This window comes from Rattus norvegicus, chromosome 15, assembly GCF_021556685.1.
Source record: "Rattus norvegicus strain SHRSP/BbbUtx chromosome 15, alternate assembly SHRSP_T2T, whole genome shotgun sequence".
Lineage (NCBI taxonomy): Eukaryota > Metazoa > Chordata > Mammalia > Rodentia > Muridae > Rattus > Rattus norvegicus.
The window spans coordinates 101251502-101273951 of record NC_141548.1 but is presented as its reverse complement, the minus strand read 5'-3'; the positions used below and the strand labels follow the sequence as shown (position 1 = coordinate 101273951).

The window sequence follows — 22450 nt, the reverse complement described above, 5'->3', positions numbered from 1 at the left end:
AGAATATAAGCGATGGCATTTTTTTTTCCTCTTCGTAATATTATCTTGCAATCAGCCATAATCCATTGAGTGTTCTCATTCTTGGAAACCGGGATTAATCTTTGAGGGGAAAAAAAAATCCCCCTGTTTAAGTAGAAGCCCTTTAATACCTAGAAGAAAGACTCGACAAGCTTCAAAGTACGTTTTGAGTGGAAGTTTATTTAAATGTTGTGGTTGTGTAAAAAGCTATCTATCTATTGCAGAATCGGGTTCTCCGGTCTAGAAACTCTTTGCTTTCATTTCTTTCTCTTTTTTTTTTCCCCTCACATTTGCATTTTAATAGATTGTATCACGTGGGCAAATGTTTCAACCTCCTGAACACCTGGAAAGTCTATTTTAGACTTGTTCTGGGTGTTTGGAAATCTTTAGCCAGACGTTATTCTGCATGCAGTCAGCCTCTCCTGGTGGGAAAATCCTGCCTGCAGGTCTGCTTTTGCAGGAAAGAGGAGCATACACAGTGCAGCATGTCGTGAAAACAGCCTTAGCAGAGGTAGCCCTGCCCTGGGGGGGGGGGGACGGCAGCCCCTCTCCCTCACTTTGGTATTAGGGGATAGTAGGGGATAGTTTGGGATTTCTCCCTCAACTCTCCTTTTGCGCTCAGTGAAGCTTAGGATCTGGAGATCTGAGGCCCAGTCAAGAACAGCAGCACTCAGTACCTGTGGCTCTGAGACCTTTGCAAAGATACGTTAGCGTCTGGGTATTTGTTCTGACATATATATTGTCACAAGTGTAATTCCACACACTCAGATCGGCCGTGCTTGATGGCACAGTCAGAACCATGATTAATATGGTCTCTCTTGTTGAAGTGCTTACGAGTAGGAGACCAACCCTACTCTGTCTCAAAACAGAGTAAAACAAAACAACCAAACAAGAGTTAGAAGCACAGGGAGCCGCTGCTTTCCTGTAATTTTAAAAGGGGGCCGGAGTGATGGCCCTGCAGTTGACAGCTCCTGCAGAGGGCCTGGGATTGGTCTCCAACATTCTCACTCTGTGTGAGAGTCAGAATGGCCTAGAATCATGAACTTACTTGGAAGGGGCAGGGTGTGGATTTATTTTTCCTTTTTTGGAGAACAAGATAGTATTGGCATCGTAAGAGCCGTGTCTCACTGCTCGTGTACATCTCTCTGATCCCCTTATTGTCTTAGGAAGATGAAAGTTAAACATGGTTTAGTGTGTCCCACCAATCTATCATCAGTACCAACTTTCCCCTTTTTCATCCGCCCGTCTGTCCATCTCTCTTTCTTGTTTTGTCTGTCTGTTTTCGTCCGTCTGTCTATCTGTCCTGTTTTTTTTTTCCATTTGTGTGTTTGTTTGTTTGCTTGCTTGCTTGTTTGTGTGAGACAGGGTTTTTCTGTGTAGCCCTCGCTGTCCTGGAACAGCTTTTTGACCAGGCTGGCCTTGAACTCACATAGGTCTGCCTGCGTCTGCCTCCTGAGTGCTGGAGTTAAATTTAAAAGGGGGTGGGGGGGCACTTCATGAATTTACACTTCTTTCTTGCACAGGGGCCATGCTGGTCACTGTACTGTTCCAGTGTTAGCATATGTGCTGCCAAAGTGAGCACGAGATGCCAATTTTTCAAAGCTGGCCTTCATGTGGCCATGTTGGTGGGAGGAAAAGTGATCCATTCCTTGTGGTGGTGAATAGGCGGTGGGTAATGAAAAGTCGTTCTCCCTTGAGTTTCAGACCAGATAAGCGGGTGTAGGCATCCCCAGCCAGAGTGGTGAGAGGGAGCACTGTGTAATCAGGGAGCACTGTGACATCAGCTGATTATCGCAGATTCAGATCAACTCCTATCTCCAGGAGTCATCCGGTCTTCTGTCCAGGCAAGCACACCCAGGGCTTCTCCTCCCCTAGAGAATTCAAGGACTCCATGTGCAGAGCTGCAGATCTCCTCCCTGCCTCACTGTCTGAGCATCTAACGTCCACGCTCCAGAAGCTGTGGGGGGATTAAAGCTATTTAATTGACAACGTTCAGGAATGTTCCCAGGGTGTTCTTTATTAAAAATTACTAAGTGCCAAGATGGGGTCAAAGCGTGAGCGTTTGTGCTGCAGAATGGGGGCGCCTCATAGGTTTGGATAGGCATTGGGCAACATCTTTTAGCCCCTTAATTCTCACAGTGGCTTTTGGTTGGGCGTCCGAGTTGACAGAAGTCTGGCTGTCGACTAGGATGCTCTTGGATTCCAAGCAGCATTCATGTTTCTGTGCCCGTGAGAGACTTCATTTCTCATGGTGCTGTGCACTTCATATTGTTTCCTGATAATTAAGGGTTTAAGACAGGAAGTTTGGTACCAAGGTAAAGAACTTAACTTTGGAGGCTGCCTACCTGTCTGCAAGGCACAGGCTCACCCAGGCCAGGCTGTGGGGCCTTGTCAAACTGCTTCCAACACTGTGTGTAGCATGGGATTGATAGAACTGAGAGAGAGAGAGAGAGAGAGAGAGAGAGAGAGAGAGAGAGAGAGAGAGTGTGTGTGTGTGTGTGTGTGTGTGTGTGTGTGTGTGCACACGCGCGTGCATGTGAGATGTGAGACAGTGCCTTATCATTGATTGAGTTTTTCTTTTTTGACTGTTTAAATGACATGATAAAATTTTAGGGCTTTTTTTTTTCTCCCTCTGATTTATAAATTCTAAACCAATATCCTAGATGGATTAGCTTAGTCATTTCTCTGTTACTGTGATAAAACACCAGAACGGCCAACAACTTAGGGAAGAGTGAGTTTATTCTGACTGACTTACGGGTCCGGAGGCATAAGAGTTCCACCATGGAATGTGGAGAAGCGAGACCAGCAGCGCAGAGCGGGCATGGCAGCTGGAGCAGGGAGCGGAGAACTCAGGTCCTCAGAGGCAGGTGTGAAACAGAATGTGACCTGGAAGTGGCTTATGATTTAAATTCTCAAAGTCCACCCCTAGTGACGGACTTCCTCCCCAGACAGCGCCACCAACTAGGGACCACGACAGGTCTGTTGTAGACATTTCTCCTTGAAGCCATCATGCACGTTTCGATAAGTAATGGGTTTGCGGTATGCACGTTGTCCTGGCTTTGTGGAGAAGCAGATACGTCACGTACCACGAACAAGCCCCAAACAAAACCAGCACTGTGTGGCTTTGTTTTTTGCCTGTTTTGTTTTTGTTTTTGTTTTCAATGGGGCTTAGCTTCATTCCAGAGTTCATTTTAACCTTAATTTGGTTTTACAATGAGAACTCAATTTTCCATGTAAGTACCAAACATCTGGTTTACTTTTTGTTTGAAAATGATATGGCTGAAGTTCATTACAGAAGTCTATTTGTAATTAAGGAAAGGCAGTTTGAAATTCTGTAAATTAAGTTCTATGTAAATGGCACTTTGGAATTAATCCAGGTAAGTGGATTGGATGGTTGTACTTCGTTGGAGTGGGAGAAACTTATTTTTTTTTTTAAACCCTATTGCCGGTGAAAATGTAGAACTTCCACGTATTCACCTTTTGCAAAAAGCGTGAAAAATGACAAATTTCACAAGTGAAATTTAAAGTTGACCCAAGGCAGTTTTAGATTGTTGAGCCTTCAAATTGTATTCATGGGATGTTTTTAGAGACGTTCTGTGGCTTGTTCACTCCGGTTAATTCTGGGCAATCCTTCCGTATGTCTGTCAGGTGGACATTCTGATACTTCAGAACTTCTTCTTGCGCAAAATACAGCTAGGGCAGCCTGAGAAGAGAGTGAGATTTCTAGCTGGTTCTTCGAAGCCATGGGTTATCTTTTTAGAAAACTGAAGGGTGTAATAAATCAAACAGGACAAATATAACTACTGCCTCGACTGCCCCATTAGCATTAATAAACCGACAATTTAAATGCCATAAATTACTGGCTGATTCTAATACCCGTGAGAGATACCCAGATACAGGGCTTTTGGGTGGAGAGATCTAAACAGAAGAGCGCTTGCTGTTTTACGGTGGGGTGGCTGGGGGTGTGTGTGCAGGTGGGGAGCCCCTGGCCAGTCCCTTTGCGAGAGAACTTGACATTGGTCATATCAGAATCTCCCCTATGCCCGGCTCTGTGCTGACATTTGGTGACCCTGTCCACTATAGAATTTGTTTAGAAATAATTGGGAAGAGTTTTTTTTTGTTTGTTTGTTTTGTTTTTTTGTTTTTTGTTTTTTTTTAACTTGAAAAAAGCTGAGGAACCCCCAAAGCCGACAGGTTGTAGAAAGATCCTGAAGGGTTTCGAAGCATTCCTTCGCCCACTCCTTTGATGTCTCAGAGATCAGTCATATGACAGGTTGTGTCTGTTGGCAGTTAAAAAGCTAGCTTCTTATCAAACCGGATCAGCCAGGAGTGGGACAGATTTGGCCTCCTTCCCCGTGTCCTGTCACAAAGCAGCAACTTTGTTCATTTACTTTGGCAACTTAAACTTGCCCAAATGTTGTCACTTTCTTTATCTCCCTTCACCTGCCACCTTAACGATGAAAACACAAAACAAAACACGCACTCTATCCCCCATCCTCCCCCTCCCCCAGTATCTGCCACGCAGGTCCAGGCTCTTGGTACTGTCCCCGTCCGTCCATTTATGCAGAGTTTGGAATAAAAACCTAAAGAACAAGATTCCCATGATTCCTTGACCAGAGCGAGAATTTCAGCTCAACCTCTCAGTGTCTGTGTCCTGGGAATTTGGAGAATACTGGATAGTGTGTTCTCTGTTCTCCACAGACATCTTTCTATTTACCTCGGGCATGCTCGAGTGTGGCGTATGTGGTCGGGTCCGTGAGGTCAGAGGTCAAAGGTCAATCACTCTACCCATTTTATTTTTTGAGATAATCCTTCACCAAACCTGGAGCTCACCAGTTTGGTGACTTCGACCTCCTTGTCTGGACAGCAACGCCCCCCCGCCCAGGGGTATGTGTCTCTGCTTAGACACCACTCACTCACTGTGCTGGAGTCATAGCCTTGTGCCTGGCGTTTACATGGGTACTAGGGACCTGGAGGCCACTGGCACATGACTGACAAGTGCTTTAGCACCCAGCATTCTCAGCACCTCCTGTGTTCTCGTTCTAAAGATGTGTTAGTAAGACCTGTGTTTTACCACCTTTAAGCCGTATTTAACAGTCCACTCTTCGGGTAAAAATTGAATTATTTCTTCTTGAGTGATGGTGGTCATCGTAGCAATCAGAAATACAATAACGTTCTCTAAAACTCGTGTGGGCTCAGCAGCCCACCACTTGCCCACTAGGAATCTAACAGGATGTGTTTCAGGATGTGATGTGTTTGTTGGTTGACTCCAGTGTGATAGGGAGTGAAAGGGGTTTCAGCTTCTCCATTCTCGCTTATTCTGTTTGGTCAACTCTCACTTTTGCTTCCACGTTTCTATCAATCTCCGAGAGGATTTATTTTATATTTGGAAACGAATTATTCCCAAAGCGATGTGAGAAAGAAAACTCTTGTCTTTGAGGAAGGGCTTCTGTTTCCAAATGACAGATGACAACTTCTGTCTTACGCCTCCATTTCCTGGGAGTTGTTCCCCAGTCTATTATCCAACCTGTATGTGTGTATGTTCGCCTTGCGTGCATGGGTACGTGCATAGGGGTGGGGGAAGGAAACAGGAAACAAAATTCTCAAATCTTTTTGAAGTGTTATTATTAATTGTTCTAAAACAGCTATAAAGACAAATTAAATACAATCGCATATTCATCTGGAGCTCTTTAAGTAGGCTATTAGAGATGCAGATAATGTTCAGTAGGATCAGTTTTCATAGATTATTATTATTTATTTTGTATTGTGGTGTGTGTGTGTGTGTGTGTGTGTGTGTGTGTGTGTGTGTGTGTGTAGTTCAGAAGATAACTTCCTGTACTTGGCTCTCTCTTTTCATCATGTGGGGCCTGGGGACCGAACTCAGGTCATCAGGTTTAGTGGCAAACGTCTGTCCCCACAGAATAGAGATTTCCAGAGGGCCTTATTGGAAGAACTGAGGTCAAACACTCGTGGTCATTGTGGGAATTCCATCCGTTCTCTAGGTCAGTAGAAACAAGAGAAAGACGGGGTGAACTCACTTGTTGGTCTGGTCAGGGTGAACCTCGTTAGTGCAGATATTTTGATGTCAGACTTGGGGTCACCAAGACTCATGGCAATGGCAGCCGAGAGTTCAAGTGTAGATATCCAGAAGGATCCCACGGACAGATCCAGTTCCTTCATTTGCTTATGGAGTTAGGCTTTGGGGCAGAGTTCAGTGTGTAGCTCCTGTCCTTTACTCAAAAAGAACAAATTACCTCATTACTCATTTTGCTGACTGGTTGGTCACTCCTTATTTTATCTTTGCAAATGAAGTTTAAGTCACGAATTATGTACTGAGAGAGATATAAGGAACAATGGCGAACAATGGAACAGAGTGGTGATAATGTGCTATGACTAAAGGCATTCAAAATTTTGAACTATTTGCTTCTAGAATGTTCCATTGAAAGTTCTCAGACTGTGGGTTACCACAGACGAGGGTAAGGCTTAGGACTGTCTGTTCTCACTGTTCTGTGCTCTGGAGAGGTCTCCCCATGTTTGGGAAAAAGAGCTATAGGACAGTAGTATCCGAAAGCATTCACCCTCAGAAAGCCAAATGTACACAGTTAGATAATTTGGTCTTTATTTTGCCCCTGCAGTTGTTCATAAGCAGTAAATGGTGGGATGAAACATCATGGCCGTCATGGTAGAAAGCTTGGTGGATGGCAGGAGCACAGAGCCGAAGGATCCCGTTTCATCAGCACTCAGGAAACGGGATGACAGGAAGTGGGCCAAGGTTGCAGCTCTTAAAGCTTGCCCCAAGTGATATACTTCTCCCATCAAGGTTATCCTTTTGAGGACTGGAGAGATGGCTCAGTGGTTAAGGGCATTGACTGCTCTTCCAGAGGTCCTGAGTTCAAATCCCAGCAACCACATGATCTCATTTGTTAATCTGAAGTAGCATACTTGTGTAAAACTTTTGTTTCTCCCCTTCAGCCTCACTCCTAGAGTCCTTTCGTGTATTTACTAAAACACACGAACTCCAGCGCTGATAAGGACATCACTCTTCTGGTTCTTTTTTTTTTTTTTTTTTTTTTTTTTTTTCCGGAGCTGGGGACTGAACCCAGGGCCTTGTGCTTCCTAGGCAAGCGCTCTACCACTGAGCTAAATCCCCAACCCCCGGACATCACTCTTCTACCTTCTGTAACCTACAATTTATTTGGAGAGATTGCATGTAGAACTTTCTCCTGAATTGTGTCTCTCTCTCTTAACAGAAGCCTCAGAAGTCTTCAGTTCTTTGACCCTTTGAACCTTTTTTGCTTTCTTTGATAAGTTGGAGGACATACACTAGACCTGGACAAAAGCCAGGCGACTGTTCTGATTAGTTGTTATTGTCAACTTGACACAACCTAAAGCTACCGGGGAAGGGGGAAACCTCAACTTAAGAATCGCCTCAATCTGATTGGCCTATGGTCATGTCTCTGAGGAGTTGCCTTGACAAGTGATAGATGTGGGAGGGCCCAGCCCATTGTGGGCGGCACCATCCCTAGGCAGATCGATCTAGGGTATATAAAACTGCTAGCAGGGGGAAAGGGAGAGATCAGCAAACTAGTAAACAGCTTTCCTCTGCGGTTCCTTCCTTGAGTTTCTGTCCTCAATGACAGACTGTGACTTGGAAGTTTAATGCGAAAATAATAAAATTAACCCTTCCCTCCTCAAGTTGCTTTTGGTCAGAGTATTTTAATCACAACAGAAAGCAAACAGAAGTAGCCATGCATCTTAGTGGAAGGTCATGAAAAGGTGAGGCCTAGCTGGAAAGAACGTTGCCCTTAAAGGTCCAAGGATGTAGAAGTACGTGTGTTCTGAACTGATCAGGGAAACACTATGCTGGTCTGTTCTTCCCAGTCCCGCTTGACACCTCTTAGCATCTTTTGTTTGTCTTGCTAATTTTTGTTTGCTTGTGGGCCTTAAACTATGTAGCCAAGGATAGCTTTGAACTCCTGACTCCCAGGTGCTGGCTTGACAGTCATGAGCCACCTCATGCTGGTCTGAACCGTTTCTTGCAGTCCTGTCAAGCCCTGTGCTAACTGAGCTGTATTGCCGGCCCCACCTCATAGCATTGGATATATCATCCCGTACAGCCTGAACTATCTGGCTTGTCACCTTTGCCTCCTGGTTGTAATGTCTTGGTGAATTAAAACTCTCTTACTGCCTTCTGATGAAAATACGAACGGTTTCCAATTGTGACTAGTGAGTTCATTCAGCTTTAAGGGAGCCTTTCAGAGATGAGCCACGGGACTTTCATCTAAGGGAGTGGAGTCCACGACAGCTGGAGAGATGGGATCCTGTCGTGATTTTATTTCATTCTGAGCCTACACTGGTATTATTTAATGCAACCAAGTTTTGAATGCCAGTGGAGAACACAGCTAAGGTCATGGTCTGAAAGGACTTTGATGTCCTGCAGACGCCTGATTTTCCCCTAATATGCATGAAAAGCTTGTGCGGTATGGCTCTTAGGGGATGAATATTTGTTCCTGTGGGTTACAGTAGCAGACACGACCTGTGAGTGATGGGAAGTGTCGGGTAGAATTTGGATGTGGAGGAAAAGGGGAAGGAACGAGTCTGAAAAAAAAAATTAGCCATGGAAAGCTATAAATACGGGGCCAAGAATATTCCCGCACACTTGTCAGCCGGGCTTTACTGGGAAGGGCAGGCATGGTCCCACACTCCGCAGGTGCAGAATTTCTGATTTAAATTTTTTTTTCTTTTAACCAATTAACTTTACAGTCAAACCCTTTTTCCACATGCAGGAATCCGTACTCTCTCCTTAGCTCACAGAGTCTGTTGGGGAGGTAATGTGCCAAAGAGGATGGATTCTTAGGGCCGCCACCGTTCCGGAACAGACTTTGGTAACCTAAATTAATGAAACGGTTTGGAAGTCGTTTTGCTTATTTTTGCAAGAGGAAACTTGGTGTGGCTGCAGGGTAGTTGGGAGGGTGTGTGTGCCTGTGTATACATGAGCATGCGGAGGCCAGAGGTTAACATTGGCTGACTTCTTCAGTTACTCTCCACCCTGTTTTTTGAGACAAGAGTCTCAACGAACCTGGACCTCACCAATCTAGCCAGGCTGTGTGACCAGCAAAGCACAAGGATCCTTCCGCTGTCTCTTTGAGATGGCAGGCATGCTGCCACACCCTGGCCCATTTACTAGAGTGTTGAGGGCTTAGGTCCTCATACTTGTGCTTCAAGCTCTTTCCTACTAAGCCGTCCCTCCAGCCCCCAAGAGGAAACAGAATCACTTTACTAGCTTTAATGTGTTTGTGAATTTCTCGGTGGCCTGTCCCCTTGCTTCGGGACTGTGTGCTGAGTCTTGTCCTTTCTTGGTTCTCGGCACAGCGGTGTGAACGCAGAGCTCCGTTAGTATACCGAGTTAGCACATGCCAGGGAGTAGGGGTGCAGAGAGACACACTTTCTGTGGCTGACAGCAGCCACGAGGAGAGACTCGGGGAAGTCACTGGTGCAAAGGCAGGGGGCATTGCCTCTCAGCCTTTTGGCTAAGATCAAGTGCAAGGGCAGGGGCGCTAAGGAAGAGGAGCTGTCCCACGGGTTGGGCTGGGGCGTGGAAATAGTCAAGGACCCTTTTCTGGCGTGGATTGTAGAACAGATCAGAGGTCAGCATGGCGCCCATGAGTTTTCTGCTTGTGTGGTTACCAGCCCTGTGTACCGAGGGCTATCCCAGCAGTTACGGAGACACACACTGATAGAAATGTGACTGACCATCAAATGTTCAATTCTAAGGCTTTGCTTTTTTCCTGGTAGAGCACCTGCCAATTTAGGGTGTTATACTAGGGGAGTGGGGTGAGGGAGGCAGAGCAATCGAACAGGACACTGGGCGGTTTCATATCTTGAAACCGCAAAGAAGGAACGCAGAAGGAGAGCAAGACAAATTATTCCATTTGTTGCATTTTATCCAGCCTTCCTTGAGGTAGAGGCAAACCAGAACCATATAAATGTGTGTGTCTTTTCTGAACACTCCCCATTGGGCATGGGCTATAGAGATGCTAAGGCCGGGGGCTCCTGGGGCCGGGGGTATTTATTTTCGCTACCCCCCACAAGCTTACCCTCGCTTTTGTCTCAGCGCCAAGTTTCTGGGTTGCAGCTGCCACAGTCACAGGCTGGCAGGGTCCTTTTGTTTTGAACTTGACCACTGGTGATTTGTTTGTTTTCTCACCTTTACTGACACCCAGGTTTGGTTGTCTCTTTTCATCCTTTCTCTGGGTGGCCAGGCGCCAGGCCAGACACAGCCTTGGTCTCAGTTCTCAGGGTGAGCCCCTCCCGCTGTGTGTCTTTCCTCGATGGGTGAATACCGGAAGTGCTGGCTTCTCTGTACAGTCACTTAATCATCTGTCCATCTGTGAAGAGATGCTTATGGAGTCTGGTACTGAATCAAGTCAGGCTCTATGTCTCAAACTAGGCCAAGAAGTCTTCAAAGACTTCAGGTCCTTCGTTCTCACGTACCTGGGATGGGGAAAGTAGACATAGGACCTTAGAGAATAAGGACGGAAGGACTCCATGTGTGGACAGCCAGGAATGCAGAAGGGTTTGAAAGGGGGAGCAGATTGGAGAAGCATAGGTGTTTGCCATGTAAGGATCTGTGGTAAAGCTCATGGTTGGCTTGAGGACGGGGAAGGGTGTGACTGAATAGTGCTGAGTGGCTGGCAAGAACAGAGGGAGGCCAGCAAGCGCAGGCCAGAGGAGAGGGTCAGCGGTACAGGGGCCGCTCTGTTGCTCTATCCCTGGAGAAATAGGATGTCTTTCCGTGTGGTAAGATGCCTGCCGACCTGACCTCTCCGTGCTTGCCCAGGCTCCGTGTTATTGGGTAATTCTATGATGAACTAGAAGTCCCACATTCAGTTTTACTTGTGTTTATTCTGAACAGGGAGGCCTTAAGACATTACAGTTCTGCAAGTGTGTTGCAGCCAGCCTGCATTTAACCACCCTGTCTGTGAACTAGCCAGCACTTACAGGGCAAGCTCTGCCCTCCTCCCAAAGAGGCATCAACCGGCCTGCTAGGTCTTTAACACGCAGATGATTTCACAGGAGTGAAATGAGACCGGTACGCACGCACACTTAAGTTGAAACTGATACAAACAGATATGTTGTCTGCATCCACTCTTATTATAAGTAATGGCCGCTTCTTCATAAATACTCTTCTGTCTTCAGTTGTTTAGAGGTGACTCTGAGTGGAGTCTTAAAAATCTGCTGCTCCGTGAAGACGCTCCACTTCCTACGGGGCCTCCCTCCCTCGAGGCCTTTGACATCACGAGGGCTTTATCGTGAGGAAAGGATGGGGGCATTTCCCCCCTCAAAAACACAAACGCTGCTTGGTGTTCTCTCTCCCCCAGCTCCTCCTGCCTTCACAAATAATAAAACTTCGGTGCTTAATCAGGGTTCCAGATGTTTGTATGTATTTATTTATTCGGATATTTATAGTGTCTTTGTCAAAGCCGTTTGCCTCCCTGGGCGCATTCCAGAAATTTTAAAAACATACATGGTAAAAGCCACAGAGATCAAAGACCTGCGTCTTGTGAACTCTTTGCAGGCACTTTGGGTTGGGACAGTCCCCTAAAACGATTCCTATTAAGAGAACAGAAGGAAAGCTCTCGCGCTGCCTTGTGGGATGTTCTGGATGGAGACGGCAGGACCTGGCCAGGGGGACCCGTCCTGTTTCGGACTTCGCTCTCCGCTGAGCATCCCACCAGTGCAGGGCCTGTGCCCTCTCTGCATCCACAGACTCGCTTCTCTTTTCATGCCCCGTCGTCATGTAGACACAGATTCTCATGATACAGTCCAGAGTGGTTGGAACTCTTCTGTGTAGCCTGGGCTGGTCTATAACTCTCCATCCTCTGTCTCGGACTCTTAAACGCTAGAGGCAAGCGTGCACCATCTCAACATCATACCCAGTTTTCTGTATGTGGCTGTTTATGTCCTTGCTGTTTCTCCTGTTAAAATATAGAAATGAACTGGGTTTTTTTTTTCTTTTTAAATCTTCTCACATGTTGATTCTGCTGTGTAGAAAACCTTAAATTGATCGCCACAAGTATGCATTTTATTTTCTCTATCTTTTAAGAGTATGTAGTGTCTACATCAGCATGGGGAACAGTAAGACTTCTTACTGTGATTGGTTAACGGTGCCGACTAGTAAAGGAGAAAGACCCTCAAGAAAGGAGCATTCGTTGAGTCTGGCGGGATCAGCCGCTGTGTCAGAAACTCATGTTCTGAGGAAGAGAGTCTCCAGTAGAGATGGCCTGCTTGGGTAGGGTCCCGTGGGAACACAGGGCCCCTTGACGATAATGGCACATTGCCTATAATGGCTAGGAGGTGGGCACGAGGCAGGCACGCTCCTGGGTTCTCTCTTAGGTGTTTGGTTTAGGAGTTCTCTTTTCTTCTGTCCAGTGTGATTCCCATCCTTAGGCTAGAGGGCAGAAAGTAGCTGCACCCCAACTATTGAGTTCAGCCTCAGTTCAGCATCTGTCTTCTCCAGCGTTGCATATTTGGCCAGACTCGTCTAGTGTTAGTGTGAGACAGGCTCACCCCTGAGGATCCTGGCTGCTATCACGCTGCCTGACAAATGTAACTTTACCACCAATAGCGCTGAGGACCCCCTTTAGCAAGGCTCCTGGTGCCACAGACCAAGACTGCATAATATTCCCTTTACAATCTGAGACGACCTTTAAATAAATATTAATAAAGTCATTTTTTCACTCACGAAGTTTTATATTAAATTAGTCTGAAGAAAAAAAGTCATCTCATGGCTGCTGTTTTAAAAAGGTCCACTGTCATCTTCTGATTGCATTTTGTGAGGACATAGACTGGAATTTAACTGGAGAGAAAAGTGTTGCCTCCCCCAATTCAACATTGGAAATTCTCGAGGGCCCAGAGGCTAGCTGGCATTTAAAAATATTATGATTTCTGCATTATGTATCTATAATGGTTTTGGGGGCTTCTGGTTATAGCACATTTGCCTGTCATCACTTATGGTTACTGTTTATGAACAAAGATCGTGTTACTTTTTACAAAGTAAGTGAAAAGCCAGACTGGATACAATTGTCAAAATATTTTATTCTGCTAACATTGTTTTTTCTTCTCCCTGTCACTTTATTTTTTATTTCTTTTTGGTGGGTGCCAGGGATGAAACCAGGCATGCTGGGCGAGCAGTGTACCACAGAGCTACATCCCCATTGGTTAGAACATTCATTAGAATATGAATGGTGTCTTAACTTTCACATAAGAATTTTGATTAGCTCCTGGAATACAGGGTTCATGGAAAGAAACTTAAGTTTAAAACTTACATTTTTTATAATCCTCATTATAATTTTCTTTTCTTTTCTTTTCTTTTTTTTTTTTTTTTTTGAGGCAGGATCTTCTGTAGCATGAACCGGCTTCAGACTCTCAATGCTCCAAGGGTAATTCCTAATCTTTCTGCTTCTGCCCACAGCTGCTAGGATTGTGGCCATGCACCGTTTATGCAGTGCTGGGGCTCAGTCCCAGGGTCCTGTGCAGGGATACCACGGACTGAGCCCCACCCCAGTCCTCTCACTAATGTTACAATTTTACTGGCATTGCCCCTTTTTGTTGTGGTTGGTTAGGAAAGTTTCTAAATTGTGAATGCAAACATTTTACTAGGGCAACCTGGCCGGCCTTTTGCAAACAGCTTTTGCATTGGGGAGAAATTATGTTTTTTAAAAGAAAGATAAAGGCATGCAGTGTGTTAACACAAGCGTCCCAAGGGCTAACACCTCGTATGGGTCTTAATCCTTTGAAACCTGGTTTTGGCATTAAGTTCAGACATAATAGACCGTTTGCAGATACACCAAGAATGAGGCTCCACCCTCAAGGGTTGATTGGAGTTCCTTTGAGGAGTTCGAGTCTGCCTCTTCCCTACCTTAATCTTGCTGCCTGGGCCCCATGTTTACCTGGAGCATCCGTTCCTGCTAGCCTCATCAAGGACCTTGTGGTCATTTAAACCAAGTCCTGCCGTCATACTTGTCTTGATGGATGTTCAGAGATACCATTTTTGTAGCATAGTCTGTGGAGAGCTCCCCTGCTCTAGACTTAAGAGCTGTCCCCCACCCCTGCCCTGTGGTCCCCTGTTTTTCATCAAAGGAAACCAATTCCCTAGACAGACATGCAGAGGAAGCCCCCAGTTCAGCTCTTTTTCTCCACCACACACCCCTCCCCCCCTTTATAAAATCCTGGTATGTCTCCCACAGTTGTTTGGCTTTCTGTGTTTAGGTCACACAAGTCATAAAGGGAAAGGACCATTGGCGCCTCCTAAAGGCTGCTAATCATGCTTCTGGTTACAGAGACCCACTAATTACTGGGTTCCGATGGGGCTCCCTGACTTGAGATTGTGTTGGAAAAATAGGCAGCTTTTTTGACTCTGTGATTGAGTCTGTGTAGCCAGTCACTCGTGGGGAGGCTTCTGTTGATGTTGATATTTTGTAGCCGGGTCACTCACGGGGAGGCTGCTGTTGATGTTAATATTTTGTAGCCGGTCACTCATGGGGAGGCTTCTGTTGATGTTAATACTTTGTAGCCGGTCACTCACGGGGAGGCTTCTGTTGATGTTGATACTTTGTATCTTTTCTTGGAAGTGTTTACCAGGCATGTAGCAGGCCCCCGGAGTGTGGACTGTGGTTGTGTTTTTGAGACAGGAAAATTGCTGATGCTTTGCTGAAGGGTAGCCCCTGCTTTGCAACAAAGATTCAGAACACGGTCTCACTGAACACGGTCTCACCGTCTCTCCTTTTTCTTCTGTGGGGTGGGTGCCACTAGTGTCTTTCTGGTCGCTCTGCCCTCAGTGGGCCAGCAGTCTTTCTCTGCCTAGGTGCAGCTTAGACTTTCCTTTCTGGGTCTTTGTTCTTGGCCATGGCCTTCAGTCCCCTTCTGAGAGTAAGATTTACCTTGCAGGGCTGCTGGCTGGGACAGAACTCACCCAGGCTCATCTCTCTCAGATGGGCTGCTGGAACTGGAACTTCTCAGCGCTGGCAAGACGGAGGGTCTCGCTTAGAGTGGATGAGTGTGAGAACCAGAGGGTTCTAGGAGTCCAGCCAGGAGGCTGGGATTCTTTTCTCATTATTGTGACAAAAGACAAAACAGACTTTGCTTTGTCACCCAGTTTTACTCAGAGGCACCAAGTGTGTGAGCATGTCTGTATAACCTTCATGTACTTGCATCTCCAGAACTTTACATCCTCCCAGGCCGATTCTGTTCCAGGAAACCCTAGCTCCTGTTTGTCCCCTGTCCCCAGCTGCTGTCACTCACTGTGTTGGTTCATGTCCCTTGGGGTCTGAAACTCTATGTACTTCCTGTAAATGGAATCTAAAATGGTTTTCTCTTTATGACGGATGCCTTCTGGCATCATACATGTCATAGCAGAGGTCCCCATCCTTTTAAAGGCTGAGTAATGTTCTGTTGTGTCCATCCAGCATCCATCTCTTGTTGGACAGTTAGTTGGGTTGCTTGATCTGTGTCAATGACACTGCTGGGCTCACTACTGACACCCGACACCCGAATTCCCACTTTTACTTCTTTTGGGGGTCTCCCCAGAAATAGAATTGCTGGATCATACAATCACGGAATGTTTCCTGTCTTCTGGAGTTATCACAGCATTTTACCACCAATAGACTACCAAAGTTCTAGTCCCAACAGGGCCGCCAGCCCTTAGTGGTTGCTGGCTTTTGACAGCAGCCCTCCTCCTGGTTGTGAAGCTCAGAATCCTTTCTTCAGTCAGTCAGTGGATGATGTGGTGCCTCTTGGTGCCCTTATTGATGGGAAGAGCTAGGTCCCCTGAGTCAGTGGGTCCCCAGAAACAAGTGCTAGGGATCCCAGGTTCCTATGTTGGGAGTATGGCTGTTTTCATGTCACATTTCCTTCTTCTTTATTGCCCTACACTTGGAATTTAGATCGAAAGCAAACCGTATGTAGATTTATTCACAGTCTCTCAACACCTTTCCTGCTCTCTTTTGACAGGATCGCCATAAGAAGTCTTTTTCAAGTAGTAAATTAATTTAAGTGGCACGTACCCCACCTGGATTTTGTTACGTGTTGGCAGTTTAGATAAATGGATATTATAATCGCTGAGCATTCTGGCCCAACAGGCCAGGGCTGATGATGTGGGAGACGCTACAACAGTGATAATGGTCTGTCAATCCAGGGCAGAGAAGGAGATGGCGAGAGGAAAAATCCAGGGTGTATTTTCTTATTTGTATTTATAAGATGCCTACGGGGAAGCAGGAAATGCTGTACGGCAGTTTACGTGGCTAAAAGCACATGGGGGGAGATAAGGCCGCAAGGATGCTGCCTCGCAGGCCCACGGAGGAGATGCAGGGCAGGCCGGTTAATCGACAGCTGTGTCTGACGATACGCCCTCCATCGCCAGCAAAGATCCTCCCCCCGAACCCCACCGTTTCCTTGAAGAATGTGGTCTATTTTTAATGACTTTATTGATTTGACGATTGGTTTACAACGAGCTGTATTTATGGCCGAAACGTTCCATCCCCGTCAGCACTTTACTGCGCATAAATCTACTTTTGGCACCACTTTGATAGACTGTAAAACTGCTTATATTTGCAGGAAAATTTGTTTTGCCACGGTATGTTTATACTAGATTCGGTGTGACTTTTTTTCCCCCTCCTTGAAATCGTTTTTTTGTGTCATAGCTTAGCTGGGAAATAGACACACTCGGGGCCGCTCACCTCTGGTGCTGTTGCGGTAACATGAAACAGAGTGAGGAGTTCACCGCTGAGAGGTCATAGTTTTAGTTTCACATTGACAGTTCCCTGACGCTTTGTCGTGTGAAGATGTCACAGCGTTTGCCTCACAGTTTACATATGTATATATATACATATATATAAACATGATCAAGTAAATACCTAGTATGTCCTATTATACTTTTATAACCTGTGTATAATTTCAGTATCTTGCGTACAGTATTTTGTGAAAGGGGGAATTTATTTCCCATTGATCAGCTAATGGGAGGAGTTAAAATGAGTTTTCCATGAGACTTCCTAACTTTTTCATTTAAATAATGTATGTCATATCTAGTCAGCTTTGATGTGTTTTAATGAATGCAATTTTGAGGTATGAACTGACCTATTTACATTTATTCATATTTACTTCTTTCCCACAAAACTTCTTATGCATACTTTCTTCTTCAATGAAGAGGGCTATAGTTTTTAATTCATCTGGTTTTTGAAACTTCAATTAGTGTATTAAACCAGAACCTTCTCCGAGGTCCAAACACTCTACCACCAAACTCCAGGGTTAGACTAAAGCAAATGCATGCAAGGTAACGATAGGTCCACTACCCAGTAGATTCTCCTGCAGTGTTTCAGCCCAGAACCCATTCTCGTCAGCCTCCGAGATCGCTAATTCAGATTCAAGTGCACAACCAAGGGCAGAGGTCCTGCTTTAAATAGACAGCAGCATTTGTGGAACCATGGGCGTGCTTCCAACCCTGGGGCCTCACATGGCAGCCCAGCAATGGCTCTCTGCTTGATGCTTCCCCACAGGAAGAAATGAACTCTCGGGGCAGTTCCAGAGTCCTGAGCAGTGCTTAGCGAGCGGCCTTTGGGAATTATCAGCCAAACTCAAAGTGGGTCCGTGGGTTTTCACAGGGAACTGTGTTATAATGGGACATTTAATTTGAAAGGGCCTTGCTGATAAGGGAGGTTCAGGGAACTAAAATTGTCCTGTGGGATTCTGCTGGGCTGGCAAGTTATGCGGGTTTGTATAGCGGGAAATCACTTCCCTCTGTGGAGATGGTCCCGGCTTCTTTGTGTGTGCATTTTTGGGGGAACGGAGGGGGCATGGTAGAAGGTGGTTCTGAGTCTGGGCTTTGCTCAGCATGAGGAGAGCATCCAGGTAGGTGGAGTCTGCTGTCCAACTCTGCACGCATATGGAGGGGAAGAGAGAAGTTGCCCGCTCTAGTGTTCTGGGAGGACTCGCAGATGCCTCTGGGCATAGGAGCATGAATACATCGTGAATCATGCAGTCGAGCAGCCTGCTAAGTGAGGGAGAAAAGAATATCACGCACCAAGGTTTGATGTCTTTTTATGGGAGAACAAAAGAGTTTCGATTCTTTTACGTTGAGTTCAGCTCAGCCATTGTGTGGCGAAGGAGGTTTAATGAATCATTGTTTAACTAAGGGCTTGCCAAGTATTTGACCATTAAATAGTCTCCAGTGTGTATAGAGTTCTCCTCTCACAGACTTCTTACTTGACTGTGATTAATTGGCATCGGATTGTTATTTAATTACCTCTGCAGAAATCTAAGAACAGTTTGTGTTCTGATTAAGCTATTTGATGTAATAACAAAGCCTCAGAGAAGGGAAGGTCAGCTCAGTCTCTGGGACAGCTTGCCACCGGGAAGGCCAGCTTCTGGCGCTCGAAACTCACAAAAGGTCTCCAAAGCCTTTAAAAACCGAGAATCACAAATGTAGCTTTTACTTCCAATGGGTGCGTGCCCGACAGCCCCGAGCTCCCACGGCAAGTCTGCACAGCTTACGTTGAACTTTGTGTGAAGCTATCAGTTGGCCCCGGGTTAAACACTTAAAGCAAGAAGGCGTCCAGACTGCCCACTCCTACAGTCCAAACACTTCACAGTTACGCCCATTGGCGACATCAAGGGGGCGAAGGCCACCAGCTGGATGCAAATGTAAGAGAAACATGGGGCTCAGGTGTGGTTTTGGCTTAGCAGTGGCTGACCTAGTGAGAGGGGACGAAGGCCATCCTTATGAGGGGAGAGTTTGCAGTAATGAGGCCCACACCATGTAAGTCTCCACTAGAACCTGGAGACCAGGCAAGGTGGAGGAATGGTAAGAGGCAGATATTAAAGAAGAAATAGTAGCACCCTCAAAGGAGGGTGCAGAGCAGTCTCAGACGCTGTTGAAGAAGTCAAGAAGCACTAGGGCAACAGCAGCTACCGGCTTTAGAAACCCTGGAGGTCTTAGACTCAGCTAGGAATGCTGGGGTGGGGAGAAGGCTATGGTGGGGACTGGGAAAGGACGGGGGGGTTGGGGTGGGCGGTGTTATTTTAATAGTTCAGAATCCTCTGCAAGGGCAAGGTGACGGTTGAACTAACCAACGTGTGTCCAGAGCTTTCCCTGACGAGATGAGTAAGTCAAAGCCATTCCAGTTCTGTGTCCTATCGTTGGCAAAGCTTCTCTGGACTTTCGTAAAGAAGCAGTACAGTAGCTGGAGAGGACGTTCTTCATAAACACGTCTTTAAACCCTAACAAAGGTGTATGTATTTACGGTTAACAGCCGAGCCAGCTTGGCGTAACATCTGTTGGCAATTCCCCGGCATTGAAATGATGCGCTGAAGATAGAAATGAAGATCAGATTCGGGTGTCGGTTGATCTGCTTCCAGAACTCCTTCGGTTGTTTTACATAGGGCGGGGAGTGGGAGGGCCCATTGTCTTCAAGTTCCGGCATGTCCTCACGCCAAATGTTTGCTGTCCTATTTTTTTTTTTTTTGAGCATTGCGTGCGCTCCTCCGAGCGTTGGACGCGGAAAGAGCTGACTTTGCATGTCAGGTGGCAGTTGCCAGTCAGGGTCATCTTATCACCGATTCGGACGTTGACCTTCGTGGAAGTAGAATTCCGTGTCTCCGTGAGCGCGGGAGTGCTTTCTGTAGCATCTGCCATCTTTGGGCCATCAGGGTCTTGAGGTTGCTGGGTATTCAGGCTTTGTTCTTGTCCCCTTAATACTCATTTTTATGAACGAATTCATGAGCCTTTGGCCACGAGTGATGGTCAAGGGATGCTGGATAAGAAAAAAAAATCCCTCTTGGACAAGCAAGCAGTCCGTTCCTACAGCCGGAGAGGTCAAACGGTTGTCAGCTTCCTGTTTCCTTAGCAACAGAAGGTCTTAGCTTCCAGTGGGGTTCACAGTCTGAGAATCTTCCGAACTCGTATGCAAATTATGTTCGAGCTTTTTCCAGTGCACGGGCTCTGTGGGGCTCTGTGGCTTTTCATCAGACCTGCCTCATTCCAGAGTCCCAGTCAGGGAGAGTCTTCTAGAGATCTGCTCTCCCTATAGCGTACATGGGTACGTGGTTATGTGCAGTATCGTTGAAATCCATGGGTAAGGACAGAACCTGATCTATCCTCCTGCCTTCTCCTTAAGGCTTAGAAAGGCATTTAATGGTTGCTTCAACACCAAGGTTCCCCTAGGAAATATGTGAAGTGTTTGTCATCCCTTCAGGGTAACTGCCCACCAAACTTAGAGCCAGGAGCTGTTGGGCTTGCTGTGGGTCATATGACCATGGCAAGGGCTGGAATGAAGTGAACCACAAGTCCCTGTACTTAACTAATCAATTATGTCTCTCTCTGTCTCTCTCTCTCTATGTGTCTCTTTGTATGTCTCTGTCTGTCTCTCTGTGTTTCTCTCTGTGTCTCTGTCTCTCTGTGTCTCTGTCTGTCTCTCTGTGTCTCTCTCTGTGTCTCTGTCTGTCTCTCTGTGTTTCTCTCTGTGTCTCTCTGTGTGTCTCTGTCTCTGTGTCTGTCTTTCTCATGTGTCTGTCTCTCTCTCTGTCTCTCTGTGTTTCTTTCTGTGTCTCTCTCTGTGTCTGTCTGTCTCTCTGTGTTTCTCTCTGTGTCTCTCTGTGTGTCTCTCTCTGTGTCTCTCTGTGTGTCTCTGTCTCTGTGTCTGTCTTTCTCATGTGTCTGTCTCTGTCTCTGTGTCTGTCTTTCTCATGTGTCTGTCTCTCTCTCTCTGTCTCTGTTTCTCTCTGTGTCTCTCTCTGTGTCTGTCTGTCTCTCTGTGTTTCTCTCTGTGTCTCTCTCTGTGTCTCTGTCTCTGTGTCTGTCTCTCTCTGTCTATCTCTGTCTCTGTGTGTCTCTCTATGTGTCTCTCTGTCTCTCTGTGTTTCTCTCTGTGTCTCTGTCTCTCTGTGTTTCTGTGTCTCTCTGTGTGTCTCTGTCTCTGTGTCTGTCTCTCTCTATGTGTCTCTCTCTCTGTCTCTCTCTGTCTGTCTCTCTGTGTTTCTCTCTGTCTTTCTCTCTGTGTCTCTATCTCTATGTCTCTCTCTGTCTCTCTCTGTGTCTGTCTCTCTGTGTTTCTCTCTGTGTCTCTGTCTCTCCCTGTGTCTCTGTCTCTGTCCCCCCCACCCCTCTCTCTGCAGAACATTTATGACTGACTGAAATTCTCAGGATGAGCTGGATGCCGCAGCGGCTGGGCTCTCCTTGGGTTTAGGTGTTGTTCCTTCGTGGAATCTGTGTCTGAATCAATAGATAAACCTGGGTGATAGATAATTTTTAGGTGCCTTATCCATCCAGTCCCTGGTAGTGTTTTATCTCTTAGCCTTGGCACTCCAGTCAGACTTTCTCTTGCACTTGGGGGGTAGCCACATTTGCCCGACTGGTTGACTTCTGAAGGTGGTAGGCCTTAGGGCTTCAGCGGTGGCTGTGGCAGCGGCATGGCCTGTGCCTCCCATTGTGACGCTTTCCAGAGAATAACGTTCTTTTCTCTTCTTGCTTCTCCGGCTGCATCCTAGAGACCGGGAGAGAAAGCACTTCTGATGTTTCATGTGTCTTCCTGGACTGTCCGTCTCATTCATCCCTCGGCTCACTTGATAGTCTGTTCACTCAGTGACTTAGGTCACTTGATCTTGAGGTGGAGTTATTCTAAATGGTTCGCTCCAGTTGCTGTTAGCCAAGAGAGCCTTCCCGAAACTCTTCTGACCAGGGGTGATAGTTAAAGTGGTTTAGTATCCGACACAGCTGCCATTAGCCAATCGGGGGGAGGGGGAAGAGGCGTCCACTGCAGGTTTATTCATAACCATCCATGCCAGCTTAATGCCTGCCCAGCCTGACACCTTCCTGGCTCCTTCTTCCTAGCAGGTATTTATTAGAGCTTGCAGAGGTGTTCTGTAAGCAGCAGCGTGTCACAGATGTGTTGACAAGGACACGCCTTCTGAATCCCCATAATACTGGGTGTGGGTCCAGCCTGGCGGCTTAGTAACTTGGAGTTAATTTCCTTGAGTTAAATTCTTCATCTCAAAGTCTCAGCTGCCTCATCTCTACGTGCGAACAGTATCCGCGTTAGAGTTCGGTGAATGCGTGTGCGTCCTGTATGGTCTCTGACCTTCAGCAGTCACATACCAGTGTCTGGTGCGTGATGGTGCTTTAGGAACTTAAGTAAGAGTGAGCCCAAATGACCCTGAGAAAGTCTGGCATCAGTTCTGCACAGTGAGGGCTCGGTGTGAATTGGCACGGGCTCCATTGGTGCATGGTGAGGGTGTGGTGTGAATTGGCTCCATCGGGCATGGTGAGGGCTCGGTGTGAATTGACACAGGCTCCATCGGTGCATGGTGAGGGCTCGGTGTGAATTGGCCCCATCAGGGCATGGTGAGGGCTCGGTGTGAATTGGCCCCATCAGGGCATGGTGAG

The 22450-nt window shown here is 46.5% G+C and overlaps 1 protein-coding gene and 1 non-coding gene across 5 annotated transcripts in view; one reads left to right on the top strand and one right to left on the bottom strand.

Annotated features, from left to right (window-relative positions):
• Abcc4 (ATP binding cassette subfamily C member 4) overlaps positions 1-22450 on the top strand; it is a 234972-nt gene that overhangs the window by 126879 nt on the left and 85643 nt on the right.
• LOC120097318 (U6 spliceosomal RNA) lies at positions 1491-1600 on the bottom strand. Its single transcript, XR_015639246.1, has one exon. It is a non-coding gene; the product is annotated as a U6 spliceosomal RNA (small nuclear RNA).